This window comes from Ursus americanus, chromosome 34 (genome assembly GCF_024610735.1).
Source record: "Ursus americanus isolate L20-20 chromosome 34, mUrsAme1.1.p, whole genome shotgun sequence".
Taxonomy (NCBI): Eukaryota; Metazoa; Chordata; class Mammalia; order Carnivora; family Ursidae; genus Ursus; species Ursus americanus.
In genome coordinates this window covers 3,831,939-3,844,435 of record NC_142160.1, presented here as the reverse complement: position 1 = coordinate 3,844,435, position 12,497 = coordinate 3,831,939, and the positions used below count along the sequence as shown (strand labels likewise).

Sequence of the window (12,497 nt, the reverse complement as noted above, 5' to 3'; positions counted from 1 at the left end):
TACAGCCACACAGCAGCTGAACCTCTTCCTGTGTCTGGGAACAGAGTCTGCCTCCTATCACAGTAGTTGAAAAACCATGCATTCATTTTCGAGCCTCCTAGGAGCCAGGACATAAAGAGCATAGGATCTAGACCCTGCCAATCACACCCACCCTCTTTATGGCTCTTCATCCCCAGTGTTTAATCAGAAGATGGTGACACGAAGCAGTGAAGTCACACAGATTCCTTCCCTGTGGGGCAGAGCCTGAGAAGGTGGCTGCACCCCTCTGCAGGGACATTAATTCTGGTGACAACACCGAAGGTGTCAGACACGCAAGCTGTGGTTTCTCTGTCCAACATTGTAGACGGCGGTGCTTTCATGAGACCATTCCTGCAGTCTGATTTGGGGGATGACCACTGGTTCTGTGGCCTCCAACCCTGGTTTGCCAACCCTCCCACGGATTGTGTGAATTGCCTGGTAATTTTGAAATAAGTAATTGTTCTGTTTACATTAGCCAGATTTGGTCTCTGTTGCTTGCAGCAAAGTACCCTACACAATATAAAAATTGGTCCCAGATCCTTGGGAACTTGAGTGGAATATGGAATGGATTTTTCCGGACAACATGTAATTGAAGGAAGGAAAACTCCAGCTAGTACTAAGGAGAGGAGTTCTGATGGCCCCTGGTATGTGTAAGTGAGACGTGACCTAGGTGGTCAGCTCTGGACATGTGGAATAAAGGACTCGCTGAAGACGTACTGAGGAGCCTAACGGACCACTGTCAGGGAACAGGATAACAAACATGAAGACATGGCGAAGTCCTAGTCCTCACCCCACCAAGGCAGACCTCGTTCCTGACACTGCAGAGTCTCCAGTTCACCAGTGACCAAACAGAGTGGTCCAAACAGAGTAGCCATCCAGCCCCCGGGCAACAGATGGATTAGGCTGTGTCTTGAAGGTGCCATGGAGAATGGCACTCAGGTGCCATTCCAACCCCCTTTGAGTGGCCCTTCATGTAACACAGAGGCTAAACGCCACATTTGCTAGTCTCCTGCAACTGGGGTTTTGGATGAAAATTGAGAGAAAAATGTGATGGTGCAAGAGGGGTGAGGCACATCTTCCTGCTGATTGAGCAATTGCTGCAGGAGAGAAGGTCACAGAGATGTTGGGTATCTCTTCAGCAGCATTTTCAGGGGCCAGACAGTTTTGTTCTCTCAATCAACTGTGTCAAAGTCTTCCATTCAATCCTCAGGACTCCGTGTTCCGATCACTTAGAGGACTTAATACCCAAGAGGAAGAGGCTTCCACCAGCTGATATAGTAATTCTGTCTTTAAACTGGAAGTCTAAGCCTGCCAGCTGGCCACATTAGGGTTCTTACGACCTCCAGTGAGCAGGTAATACAGGAGGGGCCGTGCAGTCGGATGGAGGGGCTGAACTGATTGTCAAGAGGAAATAAGGACCGTGTTACACATGGGAGTCAGGTGGAGAGTGTGCTCGGACCCGGGGGGGGGGGTTCCCCGGGGGATACCCTGATGCGCCTGACTTCTCTTTTCCAGTGATAAATATTACTGGAAGTCTGTAAAGGCAGGGCCACCAAAGGCTCCTATCTTTCAGGGATGACTGTTTGCATCAACCCCCAGCACCAAGGATTAACTGAGGGATGGTAGGAGACAAGGGGAATAAGAATTTAAGGAACTGCTTGCTCGATTTGCTTAGTAGAGCTACAGGGTGGTTACAAAACTATGCCACAAAAGTTCTCTGTGCTTTCTTCCTCACTGCTTCAAGTAGAAGGAAAATTGTTTGAAATCATCCCTCTCTTTTTTCTTCTACACCATTAAGAGGCATTTTTTTCTTTGAGTTTTATTGAGATATAATCGACATGTAGCCCTTACATGACAAAATATGGAGATGTGATCATTTTAGAAATAAGGCAGACATGGTCATTATATAAGATCCTGGATTTGAAGCTGCATGCAGAAGAAGAGAAAGTTCTGGACAGATAACAAAATGGGGCTTTGTTGTATGAGGGAGAGTTGCATTATGTCAGGTAGGAGCATTTTCTTTTTTTAAGAAGTGTAAGTGTGTGAGGAGCACCTGGGTGGCTCAGTCGGTTAAGCTTCTGACTTTGGCTCAGGTCATGATCTCAGGGTCCTGGGATTGAGCCCTGAGTTGGGCTCCTCACTCAGCGGGGAGTCTGCTTCTCCTTCTCCCTCTGCTCCTCCCCCTGCTCATGCTCTCTCTCTTAAATAAGTAAATAAAATCTTAAAAAAAAGGAAGAAGTGTAAGTGTGTAAAGAGCATATGTTGAGCAGTCAGTGGGGTGGACGGTAGATACTGTCCATTCTTTGTGGCCACCTGACATCAGAACCTCATTCCTATGCTTAAGGAATTGACCATCTTGTGATGCAGAACCGCTATGCCCATTCCTGAAGCAAAAAAGGCTGGATACTCACCTCCTAATATTCGTTGCATGAAGCCACTTACATGAAGCCATTATACTTTGTCAGCCAAATGCAGTGCTTTCCCTCCCCCCAATCCCCATCCTCTTTGTTGGTTGTAAGCCAGTCATAAAAGTAAGCCGATACTACATAGACTCCATCCTGGTGAAGTTGGTAATTGCGGCATCAGTTGTGATTTTTGCAGTAGCCTCCGAGGTCCGGGATGAGAATTTTTAGTGATGCAAACAGCAGTGTCTGTGCCCAGAGGCAGTGCCAGTTCTGTGATTGACCAGGCTTCGATTTTGGCCCTGCTAAGATGAACTGTGGCTCAGCAGTCTTGCTGTAGCATCTGTGAGCTACTGAATATCCTTCCAGTAAAATCCTTCCGACTTAGATTAATCAGGCTTGCAACTAAGAATCCTCACTGACATAGTAGGTGTGGTGAGGGAAGAATCAAGGATGACAGTTAGCTACCCAGTGGCTTGTACAACTGGGTAGCAACTGGCCCGACTATCTGAGATGGATAACGATGATGAGATTGATATTGGATGAGTTGAGCATGAGTTGCCTTGGAGACATGCAAATGGGTATGTCCATTGGATATGCCAGTCTTGTCCCCAGGAGAGATGTGAACTGGACATAGACTTGTATTTACCAGCACAGAAAGGACAAATGGAGCCTTCCAAGTGGATGAGCCCCCCAGGGTGAGTGTGTAAAACGAGAAGAGGGCCTAGGAATTTCATGATTAGAAGGATGAAGCCTGCAAGCAAGCTGCAAAGGTTGATGGGAGCTAAGAGCACAGAAGCCAAGGCTCACCTGTGTTGAGCGTCATTGACTGAATATCTAAGTGGGATGATGATGGGATGTGTGTCTGGACGTGAACCACTGACCCTGCCAAGAACACTCTCAGGGAAATGGTGGGGCTGGTGGCAGCATGCAGTGGAATGGAGGGAAAGGGGTCTTGCCCCCAGCCCTGCAGAACCGGGAGCGCCCTACAGCAGGGATGGCAGTCAGATGCCCAAAGCTGCTCCTGCAGTCACCAGACTCTGTTCCTTTTCTACTGAAGTGACTGGGGAGGGCGGTGAGCAACCCCCCAGAGTACAAACACCTGCTTTAAGAAGCTGGGGTGTGAAAGGTAGGAGAGATTTAGGGAAGGAGATGAAGAAACAGTGTGGGGTTGAAGGAGGATTAGTTCAGAACATAGGAGAAAAATTGGGTGACAAATTCATTCTGACTTTTGTGCTGAAAGTTCCCTGAGTCCAGGGAACCCCCTAATTCCCCAGTAAACTGGGGTGGTTGGTCACCATAAGTCCCGATGCTGACGACATCGAGTTAATATCAAATGCTGGACTGAGGGGTGCCCAGCTACAGAGCAAGGTCCCGGGGGGAGAGAACGGCACCAGAGCTTCATAAAAGGACAATTATCAGGCTCAGACAGGAGAGGGCACCTCTTCCATGGTGATGGAGAAACAGAAAAGAGGTGTGTGCACTGGGGGAACCCTGCAGTGATGACAGACAGTGGAGGGAGTTGGTCTTTTCTCTGTGAGACTGTAGCACAGGAGGTCATTTCCTGGGTCTGAGCAGCGAGGTGATGAGGTAGGTGGTGTGAGGAAAGCAGGACAAGGTTGCAGTCCTCTCCTGAGACGAGAGGGCTACGCTTTCTAGGGACCCGCTTGAAGCTGGATTTGGTGATAGATAGTCATTGTCCTTAAGGAGTCTCCTCTCCTCACTCAAACTCCACGGAAGCAGCAAGAGGGGGCTGGGCTTCTGAGGGTGTCAGTCCAGTGGGACACAGGAAGGGAGAAGACCCACCCACAAGGATGAGCGATGTCCGCACACTGCATGGGGAGAGGAGCTGGCCTTGTAGGGCAGAGGCGGCTGCCCCGCAGATGCCTGCAGGGGCCGAATCGGTGCAAAGGGGCTCAGTATCCATGTGCAGATGTCACGAGGCTCGGGATCAATAATAGGAAGGTGGGGGTGAAGTGAGAAGTCTGGGTACAAGGTCACTTAATTCTTCAGTGCTCTGTCCATGCGGCCACCATGTCACTATTGCCATGCCATCGCTGGGATGCCTGAAAGATTCTTCTCTGGGGAAACGAAGAGAAAGACTCCATAGCTCATATTTGCTGGGCCTGGTGTGGCTTCCCTGCGTCAACCCCACGCAGTGTGGGAGGGACACTTCCAGAGAGGAAATTTGGGGCACTACCCCACCCCAAGAAATAGACATAGGAATGGGTGATGGGTGGACACACACCCCGCTCTTACTGGGGATCCCATGGAAGCTGGACCTAAGGAAAGAAAAGGAGGCCAGCCAAAACATTGGGGAGAATGTTCCAGGCACAGGAATCAGCACAGGCAAAGGCCGGGAGGCGGGAAAGGGAGTAACATAGTAAAAACACCGAAGGAAGAGTCGTGTGTCTGGCGCCTCGGGAGCAAGAAGAGAGGTGTGAGATGAACTGAAGAGGTGGAAGGGAGTGGGCTTTGCAGACCCTCGCGGATCACGGGTGGAGTGATGGGAAGCAGAGAAGTTCTGCTGAGCAGCAGGCAGCCTGGCTATGTTCTGTCCCACGTGCCGAACCAGCAGTCTGTCACAGGGTCACGTGGAGGGGAAGATGCCTGGGGCCCAGGTGGTGACAGTGAAGGTGGAAAGACGTGGCTAGTGTGGGACGGGTGCTGGAGGCCTCCCTGCTCTACCTGGGTTCCTCTACCGTCCAGCCGCCACCCGACAGCCAGCAGGCTCTCTGCAGCCCGCTAATGAGGTCAGGGTTGTTGAATGAATGAAGCTCTGGTGCCTCAGCGATCAGACAATCGAGCACAAATTACCATAGTATTATTTAATTCAAGGTAACAAGCACTCATATAGCACTTATATATGCAGTGACGGACCCAGAGAGGTTAAGCGGTTTGCCCAAAGCCACACAGCAGGCAAATGGCACAGAGGGTATGGATGCATGCTCTCAGTCACATACTCTTGGCTCTTTCCACAAATTTAAAATAAATGATTTTTTTTTAACTGAAGCATATTGGGGGCTGGATCATTTGTAAGAAAGAACCAAAGAATAGATTTACAAAAGAGGCTGGGTTGAAAACAAAGGTTCAAGTACAACATTTCAAAGGAAATTTTTAAGCAATGTAACACATATGATTGTACTCAGGAAATTACAGCAATAGGCCAATTACGACAGCTTGCACAGGCAAGCAGCAAGCCAAGATAAGGTGACTCAGTTTAAGCAAAAAATAAATAAATAAATAATAATTCGCAGATTGGGCAGGCAAGCGGCAGATAATAAGTACTGGGGGCAGCAACTGCAGGTGCTAATCAGGAGAGAAATTCTGCGCACAGCCCACCTCAAGGGTGCCTGGAAGATGCTGGCAGGAAAGTTAACCACCACTAGCCAGAAGCGGCAGCTTCTCTAGAGGAAGATGTAATGCAACTTTAAAACGCCAAAGCATTCTTTGCTTCTGGTTTTAGAATTCGGAAATAATGGCCTCAGGAAATAATGCAATTCCTTCCATCTAGACTCTGGACCAATGAGGCGTGAGCCCTAATTTCCCTATCTATCAAATGAGCTCTAAGCAACTTTTGACTGTAAAGGGGGTTTATTCACCTCGGTGGCCATGCTTCTATGTTAAATGGCTGAATTGGGGGTTTAGTTCTTTCGCATCTTCATTTTTTTGAATACCAGTCCTTTAGAGATGTGGAAACTTGAAGAAGTACACTGTAAAAATGGGATTTCTGCCCACATTGAGCGCTACTCCTCCAGCCCCGGGGTAAACACCAGGAGCAATTGTGTGCACCCCTCCAGAGTTGCTGTGTACATAATACACATTTTTGTCTTTAGAAACAAGTGGAAACGCCTGGGTGGCTCAGTCCGTGAAGCGTCTGCCTTCGGTTCAGGTCATGATCCCGGGGTCCTGGGATCGAGCCCCCTGTGGAGCTCCCTGCTCAGCAGGCAGCCTGCCTCTCCTTCTCCCTCTGCCGCTCCCCCTGCTCGTGCTCTCTCTCTCTCAAATAAGTAAATAAAATCTTACAAAAAAAAAAAAAAAGAAACAAGTGGAATCACGTTACCTACGTACATCTACTCTCGACGTACCATGTTATTGCCATCTTTCAAAGTCAATAGAAATAGAGCTACTTCTTTGTCATTGCCATTCAGAATGCCACTGTATGGATGTATCATCATTTATTTAACTAATGGCCCCTTGGTGGGCACTAAGAGTTGTTCCAGTTTTTCCTCCTCCAGATAACTCTGTAGTCAAAATCCTGGTGGCGTGAGTCTTTGCTCACTTAGGTGCTTATTTCTGTGGGACACATTCTGAGAAGTGTATTGCGAGTTCTGAGACAGATTCTAGGAAGTGTATTGCAGGTTAAAAGGTGGGCACATTTTAACATGAGACGCATACCGCCACACTCACTTTTAAAGTGTGCATCCATTTGCACTTGATTTCCATACCGCTCCTGCCAACAGTGGATATTATCGCTCACTGGGGTTGCCAGTTGGATAAGTAAAAAATTCTCATTGTAATTTCATGTATTCATTATTAATGAAGTTACTCATGTTTCCATATGCTTCAAAGTCATCCGCAATTGAGTTTTTGCAAAAATTAGCTATTCTTGTCCTTCGCCTATCTTACTATTGGCTGTTGATCCTTTTCTGTGGATTTGTAAGAACTCTTACATATTAAAAATATTAACCTTTTATCTAGAATAAAAATTATAGTTATTTCCCCCAACTTTCTGACTTTGGTTTTTTGTTTGTTTGTTTGTTTAAAGATCTATTTATTTTATTTTAAGAGAGAGAGCACGAGCAGGACGGGTAGAGGGAGAGGGAGAGAGAGAATCTCAAGCAGACTCCACACTGAGCGCAGAGCCCAACTCGGGGCTCGATATCACAACGCCGAGGTCACGACCTGAGCTGAAACCAAGAGTAAGATGCTTAACCTAGTGCACCACCCAGGCACCCCTAACTTCTTGTCTTTGAACTTGGTTCAGTGTGTCTGTTATCAAACCAAAGCTGCTTGATTTTTACTCAATTAAATATGCTTATCTTTTCTTTTATAGCCTCTGGGTTTCATGTTACGCCTTAGCCCCAAGATTATAGATTTGTTCCCCCATATGTTTTTGGGTAATTTTATGTGTAATTTCAACACTTAAATCTTTAATTACATGGGAATATTTTTATGTTTGGCATGAGGTGAGGATCTGACCAGTGATCCCAATATGATGCTCTTTTCTGTTACGAGTAGGTAGTTTGGACCAATTCTCTCAAGCTCCATTTTATCTGGTTTCTACTTGGCAAAAGCGCAAAGTGAGAGAAAACATTTTCTAGACTCCCCAAAGCTGAGGTTCTGGAAGCAAATTACCTTCTGTCATTTAGATGCACTTGTGAGTGATTTTGGAAGGCAGGAGTGAGCCATCTTCCCATGTCTCTTGAGTGTTGCCACTGGCAAGGACCTCAGCAACGCGGAGCTTCCTTGCATGGTGTCCCCAGTGTCCATCCTCCAGTGTCCTGGAGATCCAGGAGCAGCGGTGAGAGGGGCAGCTGCTTAATGTGACTTCCGGTTCCCAGACCACTGCTTTGGGCACCACGGTCTGGTATCCTGAACGTGAGAAGCAGCTGTTCTTGTTTCTCAAGTGGTTGCTTGTTTCTGGCATGGCTTCAGCGACAATGCCCGAGTTAGCTCCAAAGGCCCCCGTTGAATAAGCTCTATGTGCACTGAGTCATCCGAGGAGATCCAGCCTGGAATATGCTCCTGTCGAACTTCCAATGCTGTTGTAAACATCTCAAGCGCCCAGCGCGACTTCTATTCCCTGCACTCACCTCGACTGATACAGTCTTCGGTTTAAATGCTCCCAGTGATCATACACAGTTTCACGTTTATAGGTGAATCTATTTCTAGAATTTCAATTCCATTCCATTGATCAATTCAGTGACGTCACATTGTTTTAATTAATAAATTCATCGTGTTTGTGTTTTTTTTTCAAAGCCAACTCAGTCATTTTGGAATATTTATTCTTCCAACTGAAAACGAGAATCAACTTTTCAAGTTCCTCAAACTACTCACTGGACTTTTGACTGAGTGGAATTATCCTTATTGGTGAGTTTAGGGGTAACTGTTATCGTTACGATATTGACTCTTTTTTTAAAAAGATTTTTATTTATTTACTTGAGAGAGAGTGAGTGAGAAGGGGGAGAAAGAGGGAGAGAGAATGTGAAGCAAACTCTGCACTGAGCACAGAGCCTAACGTGGGGCTCAATCCCACAGCCGTGAGATCGTGACCTGAGCCGAAACCAAGAGTCGGACGCTTGATCGACTGAGCCACCCAGGCCCCAATACTGACTCTTAAGCCAGAAATGTGTTCAATCTTGTCACTTACATGTCTCCTTTTATGCCATTATTCGGTGTTTAATAGTTTTCTTTACCCAGGTCAGCTTGTACTTTGTTGCTCGGTATAGTATGAATTATTTACCAGTTTTTTATTATGAATCTCACACTTTCCCCAATTGTACTTTAAATATATTTAAGTATAATATGTTAAAATATAATAACAAGAGCTGGCATTTATTAAGCATTCTTTAGGTGCACCAAATGTTTTTTATGTTATGCGTTACATATTATTCAGACACAAATGAAAATCTGTAGGTCGCCAAATACTCACCCAACAATAGCTTAAACAAATCCGGATTTGTTTCTCACACATTACAGAAGCTCGGAGATGTGATAACAGGTTGCTGACATTGGCCCTTTTCGTCCTTATCAGGCAGGTGTCACAGTTCCAGCATTAACTCCATTTTTAAGGTGGAAGCAAAGGAAAACAGGAGACATCTGTGACTTCATCCATCTCTCTGGCCAGAATTGTGTCAAACAGCCACCCCAGCTCCAAGGAAGTCTCTGAAAGTGTGTGACGGTTGCAAAAACCCCAAAGAACAGGGAGGCTAGAAGAGTGAGCCTGGGATTAGGTGTTGAGGGAGTCAAACTACAGTGACTTCCCAGAACCTCTGAGGGCAGCAAGGTTCAGCACCCCAAGTTCACACTTGAGGAGACAGGAGCCCCAGGAGTTTGGGCATGAGCCGTGGTCACGCAGCAGCAGGGGTGAGCGCAAGCTGGCCGCCACTCCGTGACACCTGTCTCCAGTAGGCAGGAAAGCCACTGTTTTTAAATGTTGACATTTTGTCCAGCTACACTGCTAAATTCTCGCATTTTCCTGCCTACTATTTAGGCAAATGAATGTATTGGGTCACATCTTCCCTGTCATAATGATAATTCTTTTTCCTTCCTCATTTCTCAGTTTTGATGTCAAAAATAATGGGTATTGTTTGTTTTCCTATTTAAATAGGAAGGCTTTATTGTGTTGCTGTTAAGTAAATGATTAAATTTGTCTTGGAAAAGAATGCTCTCCAGGGGCACCTGGGTGGCTCAGTCGTTAAGCATCTGCCTTCGGCTCAGGGCGTGATCCTGGCATTCTGGGATCGAGCCCCACATCAGGCTCCTCTGCTGGAAGCCTGCTTCTTCCTCTCCCACTCCCCCTGCTTGTGTTCCTTCTCTCGCTGGCTGTCTCTATCTCTGTCAAATAAATAAATAAAATCTTAAAAAAAAAAAAAAGAATGCTCTCCAAATAGTTAATGGTAAAAACATGTATTTTCCGTAACAACAAAGTCTCCTAGTTTACCCTTCAAAATGTTTCCCTTTATCACGACAAATTTCCACGCTCTGATGCATCTCCAGTAAAGTTAACGAACGCATATCATACCCAAAAAGAGTGCTCCAGAGGGCTTCCCAGATGCTTTCCCAGCAAACTTCAGTTTCACTTAGAAATTAAACAATTTTGCTGGAATGTATAAAAGGTTGGTCCCCCGGTCAGGAGTGGTTTGGGTGGCTCTGCTGGAGACAAAGGAAAACAGGCACCAATTTCTCTACAAGGCTCCACCATTTGCCAATCTTACTAAGGTATCTAGTGCCAGGAACGTATTTTGGGGGAATATAGCTGCATTTTACGTCTTCTACAGATTCTAGGAGAAAGAAAAAGCTGGCTGTCTGGGATTCTAGAAATCGAAGCCCGAGGCAAAGCTCGTGTGCTGAGGCTTTCTTGGGAGGGACAATTCCAGAGCTGCAAGATGAGGAGAAGGGATTGGCTAGGAGGTGGTGTGTTACCAGCCTGACTACAGCTCTCCCAGCAAACGAGCCCTGCTCAGTGACGGCGAGCACCGTGCAGCTAAGCACGGTTTGCCCAGCTCCCACCTCGACCTGCTCAGGGTCCACCTTGTGGGCTCTGCACCAACTCTCCTGCACTTGAGTTCCATGTTACCCACCCCACGGCAGTCTCAGGGAAGGACAGGCCCCCACCTTCTGTGCCAGTCTGAGTTTCTCAGTGATGGAGGCATCGGGGTGTCTGTCCAATCTGCTGGGTCTGACCTGGTACAGGGAGGAAGCGGGGATGAAGCCACCCACACAAGAAATCACTTGAGATGGCTGGTGGGGTGGGAGAGGGGAAGATGCCCTGGACAGGGCCTTCCCTCCCCACCTCCCCCGGAAAGCAGCGGGCAGGGACCCTGGGGTAGCTGAGGCCCAGGCAATTCCAGAGGAGCGGACACTGGGTCTCGGGGCAGCGGCTGCTTTCATTATGGAAGAGGTCACCTTCTTGTATATTAGGAGAAAGGTCCAGAGTGGCACGGGTCAGGGCGCATCACGAGTCCTGTGTTGGGAACCACCACACAGATGGCTACGAGCAAAGGGGTCAATGCCTGGAGGCTGGAGGCATGTGGGTCTCAGCTGGGGTCGCACCTGTCAAGCTCCGTTCCTGCCTCGCAGTCCGGCTGGGCTGTCTGCACGTGGGGTGAGCCACATAGGAGGACACGGCCGGGAGGCACTGAGTGCCCCGGCTCACTTGCAGCCTGGTCAGCTGGGGTCTGACTCCTGGTCCCAACACCTCTCATCTCTTGACAGGGTGGCATGAGGGTGCAACGCCGTGAAAGTACACAGGCAGGTCCAAGTGCCCTGGAGGTACCTGTGACTGTAGCCCCGAGTGGAACCGAAGCCTGCGTGCGGCACACGGAGAGCCCACTGCTGAATCCTCCGTGCATACAGCTTCCTTCCTCCCTTAGGTGTTTGGGCCTGTTTCAGGAATTTTCAGCCCTGGGCAAGTAAACCAACTTTGTACACCAAGATTTCCCCCTCACGTGTCTTGATGAGCTCAGGAAGCTCTGGGGAGGCGCTAATCCCAGGTGCCCCTCCCTGGGGAGCGAGTGGCACCAGTGCTCACCATTCAGGAGTCACAGGGCTTCCTCCCCTAGAGCAAAGCAGGAACATCTGGGGACCTGGGGGGGTGGGGGGTGGGCCGGAGCCACATGGCACAAAATCCCAGAACATGTGACATCTGTCACCACCTTGTCATTGGATGTGACCATGCTCACCTGGCCTCACTCTGTGTGTTTCTGCCACCTTCCTGTCTGCTGGCAATGACTTGGGGAGGCCTGCCTCCTCTGGGACCAGCGTGTGATCCTCCATGTCTCCACCTTTCCATGCTTTGCTACCTTAGCTCTTCACCCCTGTATGAATAACCAGTGTCCAGTTCCCCCCCCTTCTGGGCTCATCCGGCTCACCACTCCCAGCTTGCTCCTTCTGGCGCACGGCTCTGAGCAAAATGTCCATTGAATGGGGCACAACCCAGGCCATCAAGCAGCGGAGTCCCGGCCCTCAACCGCTTCCCCACACTGACGCTTCATGTGTGACATTTTGCACAGAAACCTGTTTGAAACAGGGTATCACTTCTGTAGACCACGTCCTCCAAGCCAGCTGTACCCCTGCCTGCCTGAATCACGCACAAGCCTTGCTGGTGTGGCCGGGCCGGCCTTCCCACCTGTTCCCCGGCTGCAGAATCTTGCATACTCCGGGCTTGGAAGCCCCTTGGGCCACCCTAGATCATTGACTTCCCACCTTCATGTCTTTGGTAGCGGGTCCTTCCATCAGGTATCGTCTCCACCAGTGGTCTTATCTGCAGAATGCCCACACATCTTTAAAATTCTGGTAAGTTCTACCTCTTTCAGGAAGGATTCCCATCTCCCTTCAGTGGAGATTTCATCT

General features: G+C 48.3%; 1 long non-coding RNA gene across 2 annotated transcripts; it reads left to right on the top strand.

The window, feature by feature from the left end:
• Positions 1–1,152: 1,152 nt before the first annotated feature.
• LOC123776519 (uncharacterized) lies at positions 1,153–11,669 on the top strand. Of its 2 annotated transcripts, none has more exons than XR_015722914.1 (3): positions 1,153–1,371; positions 8,403–8,513; positions 11,361–11,669. It is a non-coding gene; the product is annotated as an uncharacterized LOC123776519 (long non-coding RNA). The 2 variants fall into 2 exon arrangements; XR_006775381.2 differs by lacking the exon at positions 11,361–11,669 and adding an exon at positions 9,178–9,977.
• Positions 11,670–12,497: the final 828 nt, after the last annotated feature.